The sequence below is a fragment of the Microtus pennsylvanicus genome, chromosome 1 (assembly GCF_037038515.1).
Source record: "Microtus pennsylvanicus isolate mMicPen1 chromosome 1, mMicPen1.hap1, whole genome shotgun sequence".
NCBI classification, from domain to species: Eukaryota; Metazoa; Chordata; class Mammalia; order Rodentia; family Cricetidae; genus Microtus; species Microtus pennsylvanicus.
In genome coordinates, this window is record NC_134579.1 from 204075401 (window position 1) to 204099363 (window position 23963).

A 23963-nucleotide genomic window follows, 5' to 3' on the forward strand; every position below is an offset into this window, starting at 1 on the left:
AGCGATATTATGAGCAAAAGGGCTAAAACCATGACGGACATACCCACAGAAACAGCTTACTTGAGCTAGTGGGAGCTCACTGACCCTGAACTGATAGCTGGGGAATCAGTATAAGACTGAACTAGGCCCTCTGAATGTTGGTGACAGTTGTGTGGCATGGGCAGTCTGTGGAGCCACTAGCAGTGGGACCAGCATTTATCCCTAGTGCATGAACTGGCTCTTTGGAATCCATTCCCTTTGTAGGGTTACCTTGTTCAGCCTAGATACAGGGAGGAGGCCTTGGTCCTGCCTCAAGTGATGTGACAGACTTTGCTGACTTCCTTTGGGAGGCCTCATCCTCTCTGAGGAGTGGATGGGGATGGGGTGGGGAGAAGGTGGGGGGAGCAGGAATACAAGAGGGAGAGGGAACTGGGATTTGTATGTAAAATAAGATTTTAAAAAAAACAAATGTAATGCCTTCAGAAAGTTATATAGCCCTGGCTGTCTCAAGCTAGTAGTTCAGAATGGCCTCAACCTCACAGAGGCAGATGAGATTCTGTCTCCTGAGTGGCTTAAGGATTAAGTATGCTACCACACCCAGTAATTCTCACTGTTAAGAATTGCCTTTCACTACATTCTTTTAAAAACTTTCCTCTTGTTTGTCCTCATAAAAGTCATGGCCCAGTAACTAGAAAGTGAAGGCCCACAAAAGCCTTCCCTAAGCAAGGCAACTTGATTTATGAATTACTCTGAAGAAACTGACTTTTGTGTTAAGATTTGGGTGGGACACTGTATGTCTTAAAAACTAGTTTCCTGCCGGGCGGTGGTGGCGCACGCCTTTAATCCCAGCACTCGGGAGGCAGAGGCAGGCGGATCTCTGTGAGTTCGAGGCCAGCCTGGTCTATAAGAGCTAGTTCTAGGACAGGAACCAAAAGCTACAGAGAAACCCTGTCTCGAAAAATCAAAAACAAACAAACAAACAAACAAACAAACAAAAAAACCAACTAGTTTCCTGTGCAATATACCTCATCTTGCAGTCAGACATTAACCTTCAACATGGACACAGTAGTTCTCAACCTGTGGGTGGAGACCCCTTTGGGGTCCAGACACCAGATATCCTACATACTGGATATTTACCAAACAATTCATAACAGTAGCAAAATTACAGTTATGAACTAGAAATGAAAATAAGTTTATGGCTGGGGTCACCACAACACGAGGAACTGTATCACACGGTTATAGCATTGGGAAGACTGAGAAGCACTGGTCTAGAGCAGAGTGCAGTGTGTGGTGTGCTTCTACAATTAGGTAGCAGTACTTATTTTAATCTCAGTTTAAATTTCTGAAGTCCTCAGGTTACTCTGGAGAACCCCATGACTTCTGAGTGATACTGAGATCATTGAAATTATGTATCTATATATAGAAACCTGTTCTATTTTCTGCTCCTTGTGGCTGAAGATAGAAAGGTTAAGCTATAAAATCATTTTGCTGGAGAAGGCCTTCCTAAGGAAACAGAAGACATCTTAAAGCATATACAATCTTTTTTTGCTGCTGCCACTTTGAACCCAAAGGAGGATCTCGTTCACAAGCCAAGAAGGGACTGGAAATCAAATAACCTGGGTCCTGTGCAGAGTTGATCCTTGGGGTTTGTTTTAATCTTTCATCTGTCTGTGGGACAAAGTCCTCTGCCCTGTTGGAAAGGTCGCTTGTTGCTTTTACTCTTTCCTCCTACGGCAACACTCTCTTCAGAGGAAGGGCAGGTCCTGACACTGAGAAACAAGCAACTTCCTGTGTTTAAGAAAGCTGAACTCAGAAGCTTTGGAGGACTCACCCAGGCTATAGAAGAAGTACCTGACAGACCAGCTTTAGAGAAGACCCCAGACCTGTCCCAAGGCAGCAAGCTGTGCAGTTTCAGCGGTGCTGTCTCCTGAGTCACAGCCTGAGCTGATGTGGGCTCTGCAGGGATGGACCTGCTGTGAGTCCATCCCAGGTCCTGTAAGTAACTCCTCACCATATCCTTGTTAGCAACCCCCTCAAAATTCTAGTGGATCCCAAGGACCTTTGTGCAGTGGGTAATTTGTTCTGTCATAGGTTCAGTTTCTGGGGTTTGTGTGTGTGTATGCGCGTGTGATCGTGGTGTGTGTGTGATCGTGGTGTGTGTGTGTGTGTGTGTGTGTATGCCCTTCCCCAAGTAAAGCCAGTGGTACAACAACAGTTTTCCTAAGTCCCTATGGGTTTGTGTGATCATGCCTTGGTTTGATAGCAGCAGACAGTGGAATAGTGTGGCAGGCTTTGTCTCACAGCTGCTGTTATCCTGGGTGTGTGGATGCTGGCTGTGTAAAAGTCGCTCTGTAGAAATGGAGGGATTGATGAATTCTACAAAGCCAGTCACTGATCAGGCCTGCAGTCTAGAGTGGAGGTGCAGAACACAGGAAGGAAACTTAAGAGGTGCCCTATGTGGTGATTTGAAGAATAGCTCTCAAAAGTTTATATATTTGAGCGCTAAATCACCAGGGACTGGAATTACTTAGAAGGACTAGGAGGTGTAGCCATGGTGGGGTAGATGTGGCCTCATTGGAGGAAGTGAGTCACTGGGGGTGGGCTTTGAGATTTTAAGAGCCCAAACCAGGCCCAATGGCTCTCTCTCTTCCTGTGCCTGTGGGTCCTGATGTAGAACTCTCAGGTCCTTCTCCAGCACTGTGTCTGCTGCATGCTGTCAGAATCCCCACCATGATGGCAATGGACTAAAACCTTTGAAATGTAAGCAAGTCCCAGTCAAAACTTTTTTTTTTAAGAATCACCATAGTTATGTGGTTTCTACACAATGATGGAACACTAAGACAGCTTATAGCTCTGCTGTTCTTTGGGGATGACATCTCAGGTTTCTTAGCTGGGACTTTCTGAATCCTTCCCTTTTGCTGCAAGCTCTTACATTCTGCAGTTCCTTATACTTTTCTCCTAATCTGGGCTTTATAGTTTGCCTTCACCAGAAACTCTTTTTGAGAACAGGTCCAGGGGTGGAGTCCCCAGTGAGCACCCGGACACAGGGTCCATGATTGAACTATGTGTTGCACATCATCAACTCTAGAGTTACTTCTGCAGCTCACCCTCTGTGGCACACACAGCTGGTCTTCTAAGCTCTGGCTGGCTTCACTTCTGATGTTGCTGTTCTTGGAGGTCATATTATGACTCTGGTATTTCCATAATCCTGGGGTCTTCTGCTACAACTTCACTTTTACTAGTGAAGTCTCCTATCCTGGGCTTCCTCCATGGAGTCCAGTCCTGCCACACAGCACCTAGCCTCCACAACACCTTCACACCATTAAAACTGGTACCACCTGGGTGGTTCCTACACTACCAAGTTAGGCTGCCAGCACAAGGTACAATCTTGGCCATGTCTGGAACACAGCCTGTGTGTGGTGATTTCCAGGAAACACTTTTCTGTTGCAAAGAACCACTTGCCCAGAACCAAAATAATCACTCAGAGACTGTATTAATTAAGTCACTGTTGGCCGGAACACCGGGCGGCGGAACGCGGCCGGAACACCGGGCGGCGGAACGCGGCCGGAACACCGGGCGGCGGAACGCGGCCGGAACACCGGGCGGCGGAACGCGGCCGGAGGACGCCCAGCGCAGCCGGCGGGGACCCACTGGGACCAGAGTGGCAGCAGAGGACACAGGCTGCTGGCAGCGGGAACCGTCCCAGCAGCAGAAGCAGGCTGCAGGGACCGCGCGCAACACCAAGAACAGATCGCCCCACTACAATTAAACCAAAGAGGTAGGCCTTCGGTTGGGGAGGTCCCTGGCAAAGGAGGAGCCGGGTCCTATTCCTGAAGACCTTTCTGAGGGGTGAGAGGGATCTTGGCCCCCGGCAGGAACCAGGAAACAGAGCAAGGGCATTTTGTAAGAGGAGCCCCTGGCCAGCAGGGGAACCTGAACCAGTTTTAAAAGACCCCTTAGATAGCATCGATAGGAGGAGATGGGCAGGCGCCAAGGAAAGAATTCACCCAATAATCTGAAAAACAACATGAAAACACCAGAACCCAACGATCTTACAACAGAAGGTCTCCAACACCATAACACAGAAGAAGTGGAAAAAATTGACTTTATGAAAGCTGTAGAGTCCCTTAAACAACATGTGAAAAATGCCCTTATAGAAATGGATGAGAAGTATAACCAAAAATTTGAAGAAATGAGTAAATACGTACATAATACCCTGGGAAACCAAGAAAGAACGATCAAACAGGTAATGGAAACAGTTCAAGAATTGAAAACTGAAATGGAAGCAAGGAAGAAAACACAAACTGACCACCAGCTGGATATGGAAAATCTAGGTCAACGAGCAGAGCCTACAGAAACAAGCATAATCAATAGAATACAAGAAATAGAAGAAAGAATCTCAGATTCTGAGGACAACATAGAGAAAATAAACGCTCTGATCAAAGAAAACTGCGAAGCCAACAAATTCTCATCACAAAACATTCAGGAAATATGGGACACAATAAAAAGACCAAATCTAAGAATAATAGGAATAGAAGAAGGAGAAGAGTCACAGCTCAAAGGCCCAGAAAATATTTTGAACAAAATTATGGAAGAAAACTTTCCCAACATAAAGAAAGATATTCCTTTGAATATTCAAGAAGCATATAGAACACCAAACAGACTGGATCAAAGGAAAACATCCCCTCGCCATATAATAATCAAAACACAAAATATACAGTTAAAGAAAGAATACTAAGAGCTGCAAAGGAAAAAGGCCAAGTAACTTATAAAGGTAAACCGATCAGACTTACACCTGATTTCTCTATGGAAACAATGAAAGCCAGAAGGTCCTGGATAGAAGTACTGCAGAAGCTAAGAGACCATGGATGCAAGCCCAGACAACTATACCCAGCCAAGCTTTCGTTCACTATAAATGGAGAAATCAAGACATTCCAGGATAAAAACAAATTTAAACAATACGTAGCCAAGAATCCAGCCCTACAGAAAATAATAGAAGGAAAATCGCAACCCAAGGAATCCAACATTGCCAACACTACTTACAATAACTCAGGCATCTAGCGACCCTTAACTAGCACAACTCAAAGAAGGGAGACACACAAATTCTACTTCCAAAAACAATAAGAATATCTGGCGTAAACAACCACTGGTCATTAATATCACTTAATATTAATGGTCTCAATTCACCTATAAAAAGGCACAGGCTAAGAGATTGGATACGAAAACAGGATCCAACATTCTGCTGTTTGCAAGAAACACATCTCAACCACAAAGACAGGCATCTACTCAGAGTAAAGGGCTGGGAAAAGATCTTCCAAGCAAATGGTCCTAAGAAAAAAGCAGGTGTGGCCATATTAATTTCTAACAAAACTGACTTCAAACTAAAATCAATCCGAAGAGATCGAGATGGACACTTTACACTCATAACAGGAAAAATTTGTCAGGATGAAGTCTCAATCCTGAATATTTACACCCCTAATATAAAAGCACCCACGTATGTAAAAGAAATATTACTAAAACTCAAGGCAGACATCAAACCACACACACTAGTAGTAGGAGACTTCAATACACCTCTCTCAGCAATGGACAGGTCAATCAGACAGAAACCTAATAGAGAAGTAAGAGAACTACTGGAGGTAATGAAGCAAATGGACTTAACAGACATCTATAGAACATTCCACCCAAATAGGAAAGAATATACCTTCTTCTCTGCAGCCCATGGAACCTTCTCGAAAATTGACCACATACTCGGAAACAAAGGAAACCTCCACAGATACAAAAAAATATCAGTGTCCACCTGTGCCTTATCAGATCACCACGGATTAAAGTTAGAATTCAACAACAATCCTACCTCCAGAAAGCCGACAAACTCATGGAAACTGAACAGTCAACTACTGAACCACACCTGGGTCAAGGAAGAAATCAAGAAAGAAATTAAAGTCTTCCTTGAATTTAATGAAAATAAAGGGACAACATACTCAAACCTATGGGACACGATGAAAGCAGTGCTAAGAGGAAAGTTCATAGCACTAAGTGCCCACTTAAAGAAAACAGAGAAAGCATACATCGGAGACTTAACAGCACACCTGAAAGCTTTAGAAAAAAAAGAAGCAGATGCGCCCAGGAGGAGTAGAAGACTGGAAATAATCAAACCGAGGGCGGAAATCAACAAAATAGAAACGCAGAAAACAGTCCAAAGAATCAATGAAACAAAACGTTGGTTCTTGGAGAAAATCAACAAGATCGACAAACCCCTATCCAAACTAATTAAACGACAGAGAGAGAACACGCAAATAAATAAGATCAGAAATGAAAAGGGGGACATAACCACAGACACAGAGGAAATTCAGAGACTCATTAGATCTTACTACAAAAGCCTGTATGCCACAAAACTAGAAAATGCAAAAGAAATGGACATTTTTTAGATAAGTACCACATACCAAAGCTAAACCAAGACCAGGTGAACGATCTAAATAGACCTGTTAGTCGCGAAGAGCTAGAAACCGTTATCAAAAATCTACCTTCCAAAAAAAGCCCAGGACCAGATGGTTTCAATGCAGAATTCTACCAGAACTTCCAAGAAGAGCTAATACCTATACTCCTTAATGTATTTCACAATATAGAAACAGAAGAGTCATTGCCAAATTCCTTTTATGAAGCTACAGTTACCCTGATACCAAAACCACACAAAGACCCAACCAAGAAAGAAAATTACAGGCCGATCTCACTCATGAATATCGATGCAAAAATTCTCAATAAAATACTGGCAAACCGAATCCAAGAACACATTAGAAAAATTATCCATTATGATCAAGTAGGCTTCATCCCAGAGATGCAGGGCTGGTTCAACATACGAAAATCTATCAATGTAATCCACCATATAAACAAACTGAAAGAAAAAAACCATATGATCATTTCATTAGATGCTGAAAAAGCATTTGACAAAATTCAACACCCCTTTATGATAAAAGTCTTGGAGAGATTAGGGATACAAGGGACATACCTAAATATAATAAAAACTATTTACAGCAAGCCGTCAGCTAACATTAAATTAAATGGAGAAAAACTCAAAGTCATCCCACTAAAATCAGGAACACGACAAGGCTGTCCACTCTCTCCATATCTCTTCAATATAGTGCTTGAAGTTCTAGCAATAGCAATAAGACAACATAAAGGGATCAAGGGGATTCGTATCGGAAAAGAAGAAGTTAAGCTCTCGTTATTTGCAGATGATATGATAGTATACATAAGCGACCCCAAAAACTCTACCAAAGAACTCCTACAACTGATAAACACCGTTAGTAATGTGGCAGGATACAAGATCAACTCCAAAAAATCAGTGGCCTTCCTATACACTAAGGATAAGGAAACAGAGAGGGAAATTAGAGAAGCATCACCTTTCACGATAGCCACAAATAGCATAAAATATCTTGGGGTAACTCTGACCAAGGATGTGAAAGATCTATTTGACAAGAACTTTAAGTCTTTGAAGAAAGAAATTGAAGAGGACACCAGAAAATGGAAAGATCTTCCTTGCTCCTGGATTGGGAGGATCAACATAGTAAAAATGGCAATTCTACCAAAAGCAATCTATAGATTCAATGCAATCCCCATCAAAATCCCATCAAAATTCTTCACAGATCTGGAGAAGACAATAATCAACTTTATATGGAAGAACAAAAAACCCAGGATAGCCAAAACAATCTTATACAACAAAGGATCGTCTGGAGGCATTACCATCCCTGACTTCAAACTCTACTACAGAGCTACAGTATTGAAAACAGCTTGGTATTGGCATAAAAACAGAGAAGTCGACCAATGGAATCGAATAGAAGACCCTGACATTAACCCACAAACCTATGAACACCTGATTTTCGATAAAGGAGCTAAAAGTATACAATGGAAAAAAGAGAGCATCTTCAACAAATTGTGCTGGCAAAACTGGATGTCAACCTGTAGAAGAATGAAAATAGATTCATATCTATCACCATGCACAAAACTCAAGTCCAAATGGATTAAAGACCTCAATATCAGTTTGAACACAGTGAACCTGATAGAAGAGAAAATGGGAAGTACTCTACAACACATGGGCACAGGAGACCACTTCTTAAGTATAACCCCAGCAGCACAGACATTAAGGACCTCATTGAATAAATGGGACCTCCTGAGACTGAGAAGCTTCTGTAAAGCAAAGGACACTGTCACTAAGACAAAAAGGCAACCCACCAACTGAGAGAAGATGTTCACCAACCCCGCAACTGACAAAGGTCTGATCTCCAAAATATATAAAGAACTCAAGAAACTAGACCGTAAAAGGCTAATCAACCCAATTATAAAATGGGGCATTGAGCTGAACAGAGAATTCTCAACAGAAGAACTTCAAATGGCCAAAAGACACTTAAGGTCATGCTCAACTTCCTTAGCGATCAGGGAACTGCAAATCAAGACAACTTTAAGATACCATCTTACACCTGTCAGAATGGCTAAAATCAAAAATACCAATGATAGCCTTTGTTGGAGAGGTTGTGGAGAAAGGGGTACACTCATCCATTGCTGGTGGGAATGCAAACTTGTGCAACCACTTTGCAAGGCAGTATGGCGGTTTCTCAGGAAACTCGGGATCAACTTACCCTTGGACCCAGCAATACCACTCTTGGGAATATACCCAAGAGAGGCCCTATCATACAACAAAAGTATATGCTCTACAATGTTCATAGCAGCATTGTTTGTGATAGCCAGAACCTGGAAACAACCTAGATGCCCTTCAATGGAAGAATGGATGAAGAAAGTATGGAATTTATACATATTAGAGTACTACTCAGCAATAAAAAACAAGGACTTCCTGAATTTTGCATACAAATGGATGGAAATAGAAAACACTATCCTGAGTGAGGTAAGCCAGACCCAAAAAGAGGAACATGGGATGTACTCACTCATATTTGGTTTCTAGCCATAAACCAAGGACATTGAGCTTATAATTAGTGATCCTAGAGAAGCTAAATAAGGAGAACCCAAAGAAAAACATATAGGCATCCTCCTGAATATTAACCTTCAGCAAGAGATGAAAGGAGACAGAGACAGAGACCCAAATTGGAGCACAGGACTGAAATCTCAAGGTCCAAATCAGGAGCAGAAGGAGAGAGAGCACGAGCATGGAACTCAGGACCGCGAGGGGTGCACCCACACACTGAAACAACGGGGATGTTCTATTGGGAACTCACCAAGGCCAGCTGGCCTGGGTCTGGAAAAGCCTGGGATAAAACCGGACTCTCTGAACATAGCGGACAATGAGGACTACTGAGAACTCAAGAACAATGGCAATGGGTTTCTGATCCTACTGCAAGCACTGGCTTTGTGGGAGCCTAGGCAGGTTGGATGCTCAACTTACTAGACCTGGATGGAGGTGGGGGTTCCTTGGACTTCCCACAGGACAGGGAACCCTGATTGCTTTTCGGGCTGGGGGGAGACTTAATTGGGGGAGGGGGAGGGAAATGGGAGGCGGTGGCGGGGAAGAGACAGAAATCTTTAATAAATAAATAAATTAAAAAAAATAAAAAAAAAACAAAACAAAAAAAATTAAGTCACTGTTTGGCCCATTAGCTCTAACTTCTTATTGGCTAACTCTACATATTAATTTTATCCATCTCTGTTAATCTGTGTATCACCTCGAGGTTGTGGCCTACCAGCAAAGTTTCCACATGTCTGTCTCTGGTGGTGGATCCATGGCGTCTCTTGACTCTGCATTTCTTCTTCCCAGCACACAGCCTAGTTTCCTTCCCTAGTTCTGTTCTTCCCTGCCATAGGCTCAAAGCAGTTCTATGGCATTTTAAAGCTGCCATAGCATTTATCCTGCTATGGCGGAATCAGGAAAATCTCTTTCAAAACAGCTGCAGCAAGTCACCAACAAACAGCAAAAAACTGTGTTAAACTCTGTATTTTTTTCTAGGATTCCTCTTCAAGACCTCTCAGGTTTTGTGTGAATTTAGTTGGCCACGTTGGTGCACCAATTTGTAGGAGGAGGGCCAATTTGTTGCAAGGAGAGAGGCTGCTTGGTTGTTCCCAGATACTTGGCTAGTTTAGCCACAAAATAACCACACAGAAAATGTATTAATTAAATCACTGATTGGCCCATTAGCTCTAACCTCTTATTGGCCAACTCTTACATATTAATTTAACCCATCTCCATTAATCTGTGTATCACTTTGAGGTCATGGCCTACCCACAAAGGTTCCGCATGTCTATCTCTGGTGTCTGATCCATGGCGTCTCTCAACCCAGCCTAGCTTTCCTAGCCTAGTTCTGTTCTTCCCTGCCATAGGCTCAAAGCAGTTTTTTTATTAAAGCAACATATAGACAGAAAGACACCCTACATCACTTTCTAGAAGACCTCACCTCTAAGATGCTGGTATCTTTGTAGTCACTGCTAATTTCTCAACTCCAGTTGATCAGCATTGAATGTTCCAGCAAAGGTTTCACTTCAGTAGTTCTGGAACTGTGTTAATCATGGCTAATTCTTCAGTCCCAGATATCTAGAACCATTGACTCTTAGTTCAAATGGCCTGGTAGGGGTTGCTTTCCTAAATGTCACAAGCCTCGCATCTTTGATAGAAGAACCTGTAAGTCCCTCTCACCAAGCTTCAGTAGTAAAGGACAATGCTACAAATGATGTCATATTTGGCCATTACAATTCAGGGTCATTAAAACAATGTGCTTAGCTTTTTAATCTCAAACATTTAATTGTCTTGTGAAGGTTGCTAGAAGAGCTTCCTTGTGTTTAATAATATTCAAGCATTTATATTCTTTTAAAGAAATTTATTAGAGGGCTGAAAAGATAGCTCAGTAGTTAAGAGCACTTGCTGCTTTTGGAGAGAATCAGGGTTCAGATTCCAGTACTCACAACTGAAGAAGGATGCTTTAAAAAAAACCCCACACTAGCTCAGAATTGAGTAAAATGGAGAGTTATTTATTTAGGGGTAGACTCACAACCAATATTCTCTGCTGTAATGGAGAACAGCAAGCAAATCCCATAGCTGGAAAAGAGGCCAGATGCACACTTTACATAGGCATAAACAGTATAAGAGGCCACGCCCATGGATGGGTAACTTAAAGACTACTGTATGTAGGCATTTTGTACCCCTTTCTGTTTGTTTAACATATTTTTATAGTTCGATTTGATCTTTCTATAACTGCTTGACCTGTAGGATTGTGTGGTATACCTGTAATATGCTTAATATTATAATAAGCAAAAAACGGTTTCATTTTTCTTAGAGACATATGCTGGACCATTATCTGTCTTTATTTGTTCAGGTATAACCATGATGGCCATAACTTCTAATAGATGTGTTATTACTGAATCAGTCTTTTCTAAGTTTAAAGCAGTTGCCCACTGAAAACCTGAAAAAGTGTCAATGGTGTGGTGTACATATTTTAATTTTCCAAATTTTGCAAAGTGGAACACATCCATCTGCCAGATTTTATTCCTTTGAGTGCCCTTTGAGTTAGTCTACACAGGTAGTGGTGTTTGATTATAGAAAGGGCAAGTAGGGCATCTCTTTATAATCTGCTTAGCTTGTTGCCATGTAAAAAAAACCTCTTTTTTAAACCTTTGTTATTGACATGATGTTTTTATAAAATTCTGAGGCCTGCAACACACTTCCAATCAATAATTGATCAATTTCTGCATTACCTTGTGCTAGAGGACCTGGAAGACCCATATGGGACTGAATGTGTGTTATGTACATAGGACAAAGCCTATTCCTGATTATGTCTTGCACCTGGATAAATAGTGAAGTCAATTCTGTATCATCTGCTATAAATTCAGCAGTTTCAATATGCAAGACAACTCTTTCTGCATATTGTGGACCAATAACTATATTAAAAGGTTCTTTCAAATCCTGTAGCACCATGAGAATAGCATATAATTCTGCTTTCTGTACAGAATTATAAGGGTTTTGTTCTGCCTTACTCAATTCTTCTGATTTGTAACCTGCCTTCCCTGATTTATTTCTATTAATAGAAAATGTATGAGCTCCAGTTATTGTAGCATCATGTACAATTCAGGGAAGAATCCAGGAAGTTATCTTTATAAGGCTAAGTCTATTGCTTTTGGGATAATTGCTATTAATTTTTTCCCCAAATTAGCACAAGCTCTTTGCCATGGTTCATTGTCTTCCCATAACTTTTTTATTTCATCAGTAGTGAAAGGCAGTATAATCTTTGCTGGGTCTATACCTGCTATTTTACAAAGTCCCAATTTACCATTTATAATTAATTCAGAGACTTTTTCCACATAAGGTTTTAATTTTTTACTTGGTTTATGTTGTTAAAAGATTCATTCTAAGATAATATCATCCCTTTGCATTAAAATTTCTGTAGGAAAATTTCTGGAAGGCAATATGACTAGAATACAATTAAGATTTGGATTCACCCTATCCACATGCACCTCTGGTAATTTCTCCTCAACAATTATCAATTCCTTTTCTGTTTCAGATGTTAATTCTCTGGGATTATTCAAGTCTTTATCACTATCTTAGGTTTTGTTTAATAATGAATTATTAGATTAGGTTTTATCCCAAGAGTTGGTTATAGACTGGAAATATTTTCTAACAATCTTTAAAAGTCATTAAGAGTCCACAAATGGTCTCCTCTAATTTGTGCCTTTTGTGTTCTAATTTTCTGTAAACCTATTTTATAACCTATGTAATTGACAGAATCTCCTATTTTTTCTGGAGCAATTTGTAATCCCCATTTTGGCAAAACTTTCTTTAATTCTTCAAACATTTTTTCTAAAGTTTCTATGTTTGAATCAGATAGCAAAATGTCATCAATATAATGGAAATTATAGATTTAGGAAATTGCTTATGTATTATTTCCAATGGTTGACTTACAAAGTACTGGCACAGAGTGGGGTTTTTGAGTATTTCTTATGGGAGGACAGTCCATTGAATCTCCTAGTAGGCTGAGAATTATTATACGTAGGCACTGTGAAGGCAAATTTTTCTCTATCCTTTTCTTGCAAAGGTATAGTGAAGAAGCAATCTTTCAAATCAGTAACTATAAGAGGCTATCCTTTTGGTAACAGAGAAGGCAGAGGAATTCCAGATTGTAGAGGGCCCATAGTTTGAATACCTGTTGACAGCTCTTAGATCTATCACCATTTATAAGATCTCTTTTTAACAACAAATACAGGGAGAATCCCAAGGGCTGGTTGATTCTTCAATATGGTGAGCATCTAGTTGCTCTTGTACCAGCTGTTCTAAAGCCTGCAGCTTTTCTTCACTTAGTGGCTATTGCTTAACCCATATTAGTTTCTCAGTTAACCATTTTAAGGTAGGGCTGTTTGTACCTCTACAGATTTGCTAGTTGTTTTATGTTTTTGTACAGCCTGAATGACTGGTGACCTTTGTGTATAGCACCTCATATCCTTTCCAGAATTATGAGTTCCTGGGACTGCAGGAATGTTAATCTGGGTATTCCATTGCTGTAGCAGGTAACAACCCCCATATATTTACTGGAATATTAGCCACATATGGTGTCGGCTTCCCTCTATGACCTTCTGGCCCCATGCAGTCAACCCATATTGTGCTTTGTTTAACTTGAGTTATTGTTCCAATTCCTAGTAATTGAACATCTGACTCTTGAACAGGCCAATTTGGATGTCAAGATTCTGGAGTAATGATACTCACATCTGCACCTGTGACTATCAAACCAACAATTACAATGTCATTTATATACACTCTTAGCTTTGGTCTTTGATTATTTATAGAAGTTTGCAAGAACATACATTTCCGATTGGAATTTTTGATTTATCCTCCATGTTTATGGCATTATCTAGAACAGTATGGTCTTTTACAGAAGGCTCTGAATTTTTAAATTTTCCTGGTGAGACATGTCCTCCACAATAATTGGGAATGACTGGGCCACTTTTGGATTGGGGCCATCGAGAGACCCCTCAAGGAGTTTCCCGATGGTATCAGGTTGCCTTGCCTGTCCTTTGTTGATCCATATTCATTGTTCCAATGTCAGCCTTTGCACATTCTACATAAAACTGAAGGCTGAGTCCTCCTATTCTTGCCATTACCAGAGGAGAGAGTATTCCTAGGAATTCCGTGTCTACAATCCCTTCTCAGATGTTCTATTCTACCACAATTAAAACATTTGGTATTTTGATGTCTCCTCATTCCTTTGGAAATTGCTTATCCTATCTAAGATTCAGTATTTTAGACAAATGTCTCAATGTTTATTATATGTAGGATCCATTCATCCATAGGTGCTGATCTAACCTTTAAAGGCTCAAGTATCTTTTTACATTCTAAGTTGTCATTTTCAAAAGCCAGAGATTCAATAAGTACTCATCTAGCATCTGGGTCTGTTACTCCTATTTGTACAGCTTTAGTTAATCTTTGTAAAAAGTCACTAAAAGTTTCTATATGGCCCTGTTTAACCCTGGCATATGATTAAATTTAATTTCTTAGTTTTTGAATCCTGTCCCAAGCATTTAAGGCTGCTTTATGGCATAGGGACAAGATTTGTTCATTGTAAAAAGCTTGATCCCATTGGTCAGCAAAAGTGCCCTCACCAAGAGTTTGATCTTGGGAAGTCTCAAGTCCTTCTGCTTTTCCCTGATGTTTTAGAATTTTAGCCTCTTCCTTGAAATAACATCTAAACATCAACTGGGCCCATCAACCAGGACTTCTGAAACCACATGAAGGAAAATGTGGGGTTGCCTTGATGCTAGAAGCTCATGTCTTTATCATCTCCCTAACAAATGCAGAATGCAAGCCATAAGTTACAACAGCTTGCTTAATTTCTTTTAGATCATTCATTCCTATAGGTATCCATCTACCTTCTTTGGATCCTTTTGGCCTTTAGAACTTGATGTTTTGTCAGAGTAGATTATAGGGTAGGAAGCTAAAACCCTGGGCAAATCATCTCTGACAGCTACTGGTGATGTTGAATCCTATCTTTATGCCTTCTTTTCCTGTTCATCAGCTCCAATAATTTCCTTAATCATTTCAAATCTTTATACTATTTTCTTTTGTAAAGCCTGAATCTCCTGGCCTGTATATATTTCTAGTGATTTCATTGATGCACCTAGCCTTTGGTCCTCATTCTTCATGTAATTTCAAGGTCTAAAGTTTCTCCTTTAAATATAACAGCTCATCCTTGGACATTATTGGGATAGCATGCAGATTGCCATTGTGAAGAGATACTCTATCTGCTAACCTATCATAACTTTTAAATGAATTTTAATTGTCAAATTCAACAGTATTAATTCCTTCAGATAATTTCTCAGTACTATTAGATGTGGATTCAATTTTGTGTATCAAATTAATGTTATCCTTTTTAATAGTATTAATTTTTTTCAGGTAACTTTTGATTTTCAATAGTATTAATCCTATCAACTAGCTGTTCATTATTAGTCTGTAAAGACTGTATCATTCCTAAAAGTATCACATTCTTTCTTAATGATACAATATGGAGAAAATAACTGAGTCCCAATATCCAATAAATGGAAATATTACATAACCACATAAGTCTTGCAGAATACAATATTAGCAAAAAAGTTACTAAAAGTTTCACTATTAATGTAGTCTGCCATATCGATTTATTAATTACTTGTTATGAGATCTGGTAAATTGTTTTAGATGTAATCATATTTATTGTCCAGCAGATGTTGTAGTTGTAGAGTTGTGATTAGCAGCTATGCAATCTGTGGCCACTGGAACGGTCCTGAGCTGCTTTAGTTTCCTGCCTTGGTACTGGTTAAATACTGTGAAATATACTTTGCTTGGCAAATTAAAAGCAATTAAATCAATTCCATACATGAAGCAAGAAACCCAGAATTCACAGGCAGGGAGCCCAAACCAGAAGCTGCACAAGTTGTCATGTGGCAAGGAACCACACCAGGGAACCACACCAGGGAATGCAGCAGTTGTGCATGCTCTTGGGAAATTTCCAAGTTACTGCATGCAGTAAGCTCCACTGTGGTGGGGGTTCTACAAAAAAACCCACTAAGAAAAAGGGGCAGGGTTGGGAGACTTTCTGGGCCATGGACTGGCTAGGTTCTACAAAACAAAACAAAACAAAAAACTCCACTTAGGTAAAAGAAGCCAAGTGGGCAGGGTTGGGAGACTTTCTGGGCCATTGACTGGCTAGACCTTTAGGCTGTCCACCCAGTACATGTGGAGTCTGAATCCATGTGGGCACCAGATAAAGAAGGATGCTTAAGAGAAATCTTACACTAGCTCAGAATTGAGAGTAATACATGGTTATTTATCTAGGGGTAGACCCAAAAATCAATATCCTCTGCTGGAATGGAGAACAACAACTGAATCTGGCAGCCAGAAAAGAGGCTGGACACACACTTTACGTCAGCATAAATAGTATAAGAGACCACACCCCGCTGGGCAGGTAACTTAAAAGCTACTGAATGTAGGAATTCCTACAGCACAGTTCCAGGGGATCTGATGCCCTCTTCTGGCCTTTGCAAGCAACGGGCACACATGTTACATACAGACAGAAACACAGGCAAAATACTCATGCATATTAAAGGTAAAAGTCAATCTTTAACAATGTATTAGCATATCAATTACACATAATAATTGGTTTCATAATATTGTGTTTTCATATTTGTGTATAAGAATTTTGGTCATATCAACCCTTCTATCACCTCTCATGTCCCCTTCCCATTCCTTCCAGGTGCTTCTTCTTCATAATTACTCCTTCTCTACCTTCATGTGAGGTTTATTTAAAAAGTTATTTTATCCAGTGATGGAGGAGGATCATTTGTCTATGTGTTACTTTCATTGGTTAATAAAGGAACTGCCTTGGCTTTTGATAGACAGCAGCTTAGATAGGCAGAGTAGACAGAACAGAATGCTGAGAGAAAGAAGCAGATTCAGGCAGTCGCCATGACTCTCCTCTCCGAGACAGATGCAGGTTAAGATCTTTCCTGGTAAGACACCATCTCGTGGTGCTACACAGATTACTAAATATGGGTTAAAGCAAGATGTGAGAATTAGCCAATAAGAGGCTGAAACTAATGGGCCAGGCAGTGTTTAAAAGAATACAGCTTCCATGTAATTGTTTCGGGTAAAGCTAGCTGGGAGCCGGGCCCGCAGCCCGCCACTACCATCACAACAATCCAATGATTCCATTTGGGGTTATTTATAGAAGTGAGGGTGAGGAGCTACTTATAAGAACATGGTCATCTTACTAGAAGTCACACCACTGAACAAAATGTCTCTCCAGCTCCAGCACCATTAACTGCAGATAGATTCTCAGGGAGCTCTGGAGCCTCATGAGCCCTCTGCCCCAAAGAAGGGCAGGTTGACAAGCCTGCTCTTGTACAGGGATCGTGCAAGTTCTCAGAGCTACTGAGAGTTCAACAACGCAGCAGCCATGTCATGACTGGAAAATAATGCTTTCTTTTACATCCTTTCTTCTCCCTATTTGTGAAGTTCCTGATTCTTGGGTATATCTGATTTAGTAAATATTTTTACACCTATGTCTTGGGCTCATCCTCCTGGGACATTTTGGTGGCCTGGTTGGGTACCTACAACTTGGCTCCATGGCCTCTCCCTCCTATGTGGATCGTGAAAGTTGATGAGACAGTTCATGGGCAGGTGAAGATTTCTGTCTGGAAAGGTTTTGCAGTGAGATCCAAAGCTCCAGACTATGAATCTGAAAGTAATTAGCCCCGTACACCAACAGAGAAGTCTGCAAGTCGCCACTTAACTTGTACCCCAGTGTACTACGACCCCTGAAAAAAAATGATTTTGAATACAGACCACTCAAGCCCTTCTCAGACAGACCCATTTCTGGGGTGAACAGACTCTCAATTGCATGTGGCACAAAGGGAAGTGAGGAAGAAAGAGTAGATGGGCAGTCATAGTTGACTGTGTGAAAACACCTTTGCAATTGTCTTTTGGATGAGTACATGGTAAGGGCCATGACAGGAGTTCATGCAAGTGAGGTGTTCAGAATTTTGTTACGTTCAGTGCTCATTGTTTGCACAGAAGATAGTATATTGAACTGGTAACCAGACAGTCAAAAGGTCAGTGTTGGGGCTGGGAAGATGGCTCAGTGGGTAAGGTCCTTGGTATGGAAGCATGAAGTCTGGAATTCACATCCCCGATACCCAGTGGGACACCTGTTCCATGTGCTCAGCAGACTAACCCTACCAAGAACCAGAGTGAGACCTCAGTCTGCTCCTTACCTCTTTGGGGATGAGATTTCCTCTTCACATACATGTAAATGTAAATGCAAACAAAGACAGACAGGACAATGATGACAGTAATGACTACTGCTATGATGGTAGATTCTTTGTTATTGGAGAACTGTCTGGTAGATAGAAGCTGGGTGGTGTTCATGGTAGATGGAAGCAGGGAGGGAGATGTAACCTTTGTGGTATCTAAGGCCCTTGATATTGATCCTTAAAAAAATCAGAAAAATTATGGATAGAGCTAAAAATACACCTGCATCAACCTCCATCAACATCTTTTCCCCATTTAGCCTGAGGGACTCATGTGTAATGATTGTTTATAATTCCTGAGTAGAGAGAGGAGTTAAGCTGTGTGGACAAAGTCCTTGCAGAGTTTACGACATTACCAAAGAAAGCAAATATCTATCACACCATCATAACAATGTAACATATTAATTGTGATTAGAATTTTGTGGAATTTGGCTCAATTGCTGGTGTTTAATTGTGCCAGAGAAAGATAGTGAAGCCTTTCAAAGTGATGTGTAGCTGGAGGAAGAGCAGCTATAAAGGAGGAAGAAAATGCTGGAGGTTGACAGTGATACATGCATATTTGGGGCCCATTAGCAGGCCATGTAGTGTCTGAGCCATTGGTTAATAGGGAATGAGAAACATTGGGAGGTGAGATGAGATAGAGAAATCCTTGTGGTCATCACTGTGTCTCACACAGAACGACCACTAGGAAATCTTCTGCACAGTCTATCAAATTTGAAGGAGTTTCCCCCTGACAATCTAGGTAATACCTAGATTATGCTGCTTTAAGAGTTCCTTGAGCCAGTGACTGCAGTCTCTGTGAAAATTGTATTGAGATCTTTTATGAATTGTTCATCATTCATGATACTTCCAGCTTTAGGGGGAGGCTGCTTGTTTGTTTCTGGGCAGCCCAGACTCCCAAAATGACCGCACAGAAACTGTATTAATTAAATCACTCCTTGGCCTATTAGCTTTAACTTCTTATTGGTTAGCTTTTACATCTTAATTTAACCCATTTCCATTAATCTGTTTATTGCCATGTGGTTGTGGCTTATCAGCAAGTTTCAGCATCTCTTTCTGGTAGCAGCTTCATGGCTTCTCTCTGACTCCACCTCATTTCTTCCAGCATTCACTCTAGTTTCCCCTACCTAGCTCTACTCTTTGCCCCATATGGGCCAAGACAGTCTATTAACTAGTGCTATTCACTGCATACTGAAGGGAATCCCAATCGCCTCCCCTTTTCTGTTTAAATAAGAAGAAAGGATTTAACTTTAATTTAGTAAAATTATATATAACAAAACAGTTATCAAGCAAGAATTTACAGTTACAATATTTATATCTATTTTATCTTTTATCATGACTAAGGAAAACTATATGTATTGTTCTATCAAAGACTCCAGAAGGATATAATATTACCTAAGTAAGCAGGAAGTGCAGTGTAAGCAACTTCCAAAACTCTAGAATTGACTGCCTGGACAGTCACCCAAAGTTCTTTTGTATTGTTGGGGCATTAATCTTCAGTCTACCAGCCCATAGTATCTAGCAGACTTTTTTATGAAGCAGGAGATTTCAAAGACAGTTCTGTCTATATTAGCAGTTTGTCAGTCACCTTTTTTCTGTGTCCTGCAGAATGTCTGTCAGACTTTTTCAGGAAGCAGGAACATCAAAGGACCATCTCATCTTAGGCAAGCTTAGCATTCATTTCTCTGTGGGTTCTTTCTGTCCAGATAAGCAGTCCTGTGGCTAAGAAACTCCATAAGGAGCCTCTTCGATGCCCATCTTCCTCTTGAAGTAATTGATGCTGCCAGGAACAGCTGTGTCTCATTGTCATGAAAAGTCCTAAGTTCTTAAACACTTTAAATACCATATTCTGTAGTCTTTGAAAGATTTGAAGAATGCCTATCCATCTGAAATACATTTCTGTATATCTAGAAAATCTAACTAACATGACTACAAACTTGACTATATAGATGATTATTTATTAACCTATATTTCTTAATTATACATTATATTTTTAAATGAGCTACACAAACACAATGCCTCCTTTGTTGTCATTAAGCAAATTGTAGCACGCTGTTTACAAACTCCATTTAAATGCTCCATAGCCCAAACTCCTCAGAGTTTGCGCTGGCAGCAAGGCCCAGAAAGCAGCAGTTTCAAAACAGCTTGTTTTTTTTCTGCTACTGCTGAATCAGAAAACATCTCTTAAAGGATCCATGCCTCTGCTTGCTTCTAGCAAACATCCAGCTTTAAGACTAATCAGTTTGAGCTCATATTCATTGTGTTGAAGATAAAGGAGTACTTTCCACTGATGTTAAATCTCCAGGAGGCACCAACAGTGTGTCCTTGTTCATACTGAGAAAGCATGGTGGCCTGTAAAGTGCGCTGACCTGTGAACCACACACAATACCATCATGCTTCACTCTCCTAGATCCATCACTTCTCCAAAGGTCAGGACTTTCCCACTGGCTTATGAGCCAGGATCATTTCCACATGACTTGTCCTTTGTTACCCACTGGGTACAACATAAGAATCCTAAATATAAATAGATGGTTAGCCAACCCAGGTGTGGCTGAGTTTTAATAATTAAAAACAAATCAGTGAACAGGAGTCTGACAATGGCTACCCCAGGACTGTGTCCATTGTTTAAAGCTGAACCACTGAGGCTAGAGAGATGGCACAGCAGTTAAGGGCACTTGTTTCCCCTGCAGAAGATCTGGGTTCATTCCCAGCAACCACATGGTAGCTCACAACTGCCTATAACTCTAGTATTAGGGGATCCTAAAACTAGACTCACATTTATAAATCAAGAGAACCCACTGCTGCCAATGAACACCGTTATCTGATGCCATCTCCCCAGGAGGTAGACAACACGGGCCTGGGAGCAATGACAGAAGCTTCCCTAGTACCCACACAGGACCATTGCCAGGGTCCTCCATAGAGGACTAGATGTTCTAGCCCCTGCTTAGTGGAGGTGACTTCAGGCATGAGCACAGACTGCCACCTGGTGGAAGAAGGCGTAAATGCACTTTATGGATGGGAAAGTGGGGAAGGCTGGGTGGGCAGGGAAGGGAGCTGAGCACACTGTGGCTGATGAGTCTCATGGGAATTGAAGCTGAGTCTGGTGGCAGAAAGCTGTAATCCCAGCATTTGGAAGACCAAGGGAGAGAGATGATTGTTGCAAATTCTGTAGTGTGAGCTATAGTGTGAAATCCTGCTTACAACAAAACAATAAAAAAAAAGAAGGAAGGAAAAACAAAACAATACAAAAACATGTGTGGTTGTGGCTGCCTTGTAATCTGCTGGAGAATACAATAGGAATGTTGGAAGGAGAGTTCAAGGACAAAGAGGTCCACAACGGTGGAGGCCTGATGAGGAATCCCTGGGAAGGTAGTCTTTTTTTTTTTCCCATAGAAAGAAGAAAAATAATTTATTCCAAAGATGTAGAAGTAAGAAATTTATCCTGAAAATAGAGCTTGGTATACATCTGCTGGGGTAGAGCTTCTCTTGAGCGGGCACGCCTGACTGACCCACTGAGTCTTATTTGTCTTGCGGCAATATTGAACACTTCGCTGACTCTCATGTTGTGAGCCGGCAGGAGCCATATTCAAAGCCACAGGCTCCAAGGCAAGAGTAACAGGTTTCTCAGAATAGCATCTTTTTTTCTCAGTGGAGTGCAGACACATCTCAGAGTCAGCTAAGTAGGCACATAATTCATCAGAGTGTAAAAAAGGCGAAGGAAAAATACTGTCTTGCAGAGGAAGGTCTTCAAGGGTAAGGCAGGTAACATCCAAAGTAGGCTACTGGAGAAGATGGTCTGGGTGTGGAGGTGATTTTGCATCTAAAAGGCATTCTCTTTGTGACCTCAGTACCTGGGCCCTATGGAGCTGTCTTCATCCTCAAGGCCAGTGGTACTTCAGATACCAGATGGTTTCATTTTTCAACTGTGGTCCAAAGAGAGGGTTGAGCTGGACGAGAATTGCAATCAGCCAAAAGAGATAGCAGCAAACTGAACAGGTCACCAACATGGTGATAATAACTCCCCAGTTAGGACCCTTGGGGATAAACCAGGGCACGAGAATGCCCATGAAGCCCCAGAAAATGCTTATCATGATCAGAGGCACAGTAAGGCCATGGTACGCCATGCTTGTACCCCAGCAGGCGAACCAGCTGGCTGCCTCACTCTCGCCTCACCCTGGGAAGGTAGTCTGCAGAGCATAGACTGCCTTAGGTCCAGGGGAACTGTCTGAGACTACTTCCTGGAGGGGTCCAACAGTGTCCATCACATCTGTTCCCAGTGACTGGATTTTTAGGCATGCTGTGGACCCCAGTGGTGTGGAGGGCATCACCAGATATTTCTGCCATCAAGCTCTTCATTCAAGTAGTCCCTGCCCCACCCTCCCAATATAACTTTTCCCCTAACTTGTTTAATCCACTGAACACTGGGTAGGGTAGAGCTAGGGAGAGCCGGGTGGGGGGTGTCTCCTCACTGTGGAGATGAAGAGAGGAAGATGTAAGATAAAAGGGAGAACTGGAGTAGGAAACCAAGCAATCACTGAGCACCCTGACTCTAAACCCAGAGCCAGTGAAAGAAACACATCGTGGATCTGAGACCTGAGCCAGGGCAAGAAACATTTTTATCCCTGAACCCAGGACCAAAGAAGCAAGCCCTGACTCTGAAAGCAGTGCCAAAGAAATGCACCTTTTCTCTAAAATCAGAATCAGTGAAAGAAATATGCCCTGGTCCTAAGATTAGAGTCAAAAGGCTGAAAAGGACCAGAGAAAGAAACACAGTTTGGCCATGAAATCAGAGTCATGTCTGCCTCTGACCAACTAAGTTAACCAATCCCTGAGCATGGAAAACTAACCAATCCCTCTTCTCTATGGGAAAGCTTTGCCTCTGAGAAGCCCTACATAGACATCTTTGCCTGTTCAGTTGGATGTTGTCAGAGGCAGCTAGTTTGTTTCATGGCCACCCAGACTACCAAAATACATAAAACTGTATTAATTAAATCACTACTTGGCCTATTAACTTATGCGTATTTCTAGCCAACTCTTACATCTTAAATTAACCCATTTTTATTAATCTGCACATCACTACAAGGTCATGGTCTACCCATGAAGGTCCCAGCATCTGTCTCTGGTACTGCTGCATGACATCTCACTGACTCTGTCTTCTTTCTCCCAGCATTCAGTTTAGTTTTCTCTGACTATCTTTCTTCTACCATGCACAGGCCCAAAGCAGATTCTTTATTAACCAATGGTATTCACAGCATGCAGAGGGGAATCCCACATTACTCCCTCCCCAGTAGAGGCAGCCACTCTCCTGGTCTCCCCCTTCCCAAATAAATCTCTTTCCCAACTGAGTCTTGGGTGAAGATCTTCATTTGCCTGTGCGGAATAGAAGAACCTGGCTGAGACATCCCTTAGCAGACAGAGCTGACAAACCTTGCTGAGACACTCCCTAAGGTAGGCTGAGAAAGGCTGAGCAGAAAAACTAGCAACTTTTTGCTGTAGCCCAAGGAGATTGCTACATGTCTGCAGGGGTTTCCCCTTTAGCAAAGTGTTAGAGATAGTTCTGTTATGACAGGTCTGTTGAATGTTCCCTTAATGGAACAGAGCAGAGTTCAGCTGTAGAGGTTCTCCAGGAGAAGAATAGAATTGCTATATCCTGTGGGGAGACCATCCCCACAGGACCCCAGCTTCAGGTAACCTGATTTCCGGATAAGTCAGGACACTTTCCCTACAGG

At 41.4% G+C, this 23963-nt stretch overlaps 1 protein-coding gene and 1 pseudogene across 5 annotated transcripts in view; one reads left to right on the forward strand and one right to left on the reverse strand.

Annotated features, from left to right (window-relative positions):
- The first annotated feature begins 1458 nt into the window (after positions 1-1458).
- Raet1e (retinoic acid early transcript 1E) overlaps positions 1459-23963 on the forward strand; it is a 114133-nt gene continuing 91628 nt past the window's right edge. For all 5 annotated transcript variants that reach the window (XR_012907922.1, XM_075949504.1, XM_075949494.1 and 2 more), the window contains exon 1: positions 1459-1974. The gene's annotated coding sequence lies outside the window, so the exon portion shown is untranslated. The remainder of the gene's footprint in view (positions 1975-23963) is intronic.
- Positions 21620-22393, reverse strand: LOC142842584 (V-type proton ATPase subunit e 1 pseudogene; annotated as a pseudogene).